We start from the raw sequence: 2754 nt of genomic DNA on the forward strand, positions 1-2754 counted from the left end.
TTCCAGAAATTTTAGAAGTTACAAACACCATAAATGAGACAGGTAAAAATATTTGTTTTTTATTCTTAAAAAAAAAATAAAACTTGTAATTTTTCACAATGTTTTATTTTTTTCACATTTGTTTCGCTAACACAGTAACTTTTTCAGGTCGAGTGTTCCAATAAAATCATTGTGAAAAATTGCATGTTCTATTATTTTTTATGATGAATTTTCAGCAAGTAAATACCGATTCCATCAAGTATTATCTATACCTTTTTTTTTGTATTGAATTTTTTACTGTAATATAGTAGAAAATGGTACAGTCTTATTTATGTAGTCGTTTAATGTTTGCATTTTAACGTTAGAGGTAACGCCGCATGAGTCATGTTTTTTCGTGCGTGCAGCCCTCCATCGAATTATAAACGTTGTCACGTCAAAAACGGTATCAAGTTTTTACACAAACACCAATAAATTTGTTTCAAAAAAAGAGATCGAGAAGCCACCAATAATTTTTTTGTAACTGTTACAGTTACGGAGTTGTCCTAAACAAACGTCGAAATTTGCCCATCTTGTACATGATATATATATATATATATAAGCTTTATTAAAACAATATGTTTTATATATACTGTTAAGAAAATACAAATATATGCCTGCTATGCATATTAAACACTCTGCGGGTATATCTATACTCGTCATATTATAATTATAGTACAAGAGTGTACGCGTAAATATGTGTTAAGACAAAGAGCGCAACTGCGGTATGTAAGCAGTTTTCTGGAAAAAGGAGTTGCGCGGTCAAGTCTCATTTTTATTTAGTTTTCCGGTATGTAATGCAAGAAGCCACGTGCGTGGTAACATGAAAATTTTTCATGTAAAAGAATTTAGTTTGATTGATAAATAATATTAAATTTAATAGAGTGCTTTTTTTGATTTTTTTCTTAACACAATTTTGAGATGACCACTCAAGGACAGTAATTTGAAAAGCATCCGGAGATCTATAATTAGAGATTAACATTTAGAGTCCTTCTTATTTATAGGATGGGTAAGCATCGTGGTATTCTGCTAAAAAGTCGGGAGAAGATCTTATTGATTCTCCTGAATCTAGTGTATCATCTAAAAAAGCAATTAGCCTCTGTTACTAGCGATAGGGAAAGTAGTTGCAGTGAAAATGTAACAGCGTTTCAACAGTTGGCTACTGTAATGCGCGATCTATTTTCAAGGGCGTTGTTGTTTGGTGCAACAAAATCGACGAGCCATGGCGAATCATACGTTCGTTATTATTTTGAAAAATTGTTAATTAAACTGTTTTGGCGATTGACGAGGAATATTACACGTGTCACCCAAAACTTAAGTGTGCAGCACTTACTTGCATTATATGTGAAAATGTTTATCATCATATGATTTTAATAAATTAAGTTGTGGTAGATATGTTGGTGGAATGCTAGTAATTTGCCCAGAACATGAAGATCTGAATCTTACCTCAAATGTAGATAAGGACGATCTTACTATCACAGCAAGGTCTATCACTGCCAATTAAAAATGAAGCAAATCAAAGATTTAAGGGAAGAATTACTATTTGAAGTAGAAAATAAGTCACAAGAACTACAAAATACCACGATGGTCGATCCTGACATAGAATATGAATTACTTAAAAAAGAGAATATACTACTTAAACAACTGAACAAGGAGATAAATGAAAAAAATGCTATTTTGAAAGATGTAATTGAAATATACAAACAAAATCAAGTGATAATGAGTGGAAAACAAAACCAAAGTGTAGAAAATATTAGTAAAAAGTCAGTGATGTGATGAAACAATACCTTATAAAACAATACCTAAAGTAATTATAAAAACCAATGATAAAATTAATATAAAAAATGATGTAGTACAAATACTATCTAATACTAAAAATATGCAAACAAGAAAAATGTACATTAAAAACAATGAATTAATAATAAACTGCATGAACAGTGACAGTGTAAATGAAACAGAAAGAATATTAAAAAAGTCACTAAAAGGAGAATATGAAGTTAAAACTAAGAAACTAAACAATCCAAAAATAAAAATAATTGGGATAGACAATACAACTGAAATGGATAAGGAGGAAATTGAGAAAGATATAAACATAAGAAATTTTAATAACCATTAAGTGAAAGGTAAAGTACTACATACATATAAAATCAAAGAGAAAAATTCTACTACAGTGATAATGGAAGTAAGTCCAGCAGTATATAAACAGATAAGAGAAAATAACAACAGAGTACTTGTTGGATATTAAAGTTGTAGAACTTATGATATGGGCAATATTAAACTATGCTATATTTGTGGAAGATTTGGTCACAATGGGTTTAAGTGCAATAATGAAACAGTATGTCTGAAATATTCTGAAAATTATAAAATCAGTGAATGCAAAAGTAAATCTTTTAAGTGTATAAACTGTTATCACAGTAATATAAATCATAAGACTACTTACGACGTTAATCATCTAACAAATGAATCTACAGAATGTGTAATACTACAAAACAGAATAAAAAAATTCAATAATACCCACCTGCAATACCAACATTCACTGGTGAGGAAACACAACGACTCAACAGGGTAAATAATCAACAGATTGCATCGATATCAACAACTAAACGCGCATTTTCAAAATAATGGAGAAAAATGTAAATATGCTTGATGACCTGCTGAAAGATATAGTTAAACCGGAGTTGTGTTACTATGATGTTGAGTCTCCTAAGGGGGATATAAATAACAAAGAAAAATTTTTGT

The sequence above is a fragment of the Agrilus planipennis genome, unplaced genomic scaffold (assembly GCF_000699045.2).
Source record: "Agrilus planipennis isolate EAB-ADULT unplaced genomic scaffold, Apla_2.0 scaffold145, whole genome shotgun sequence".
NCBI classification, from domain to species: Eukaryota; Metazoa; Arthropoda; class Insecta; order Coleoptera; family Buprestidae; genus Agrilus; species Agrilus planipennis.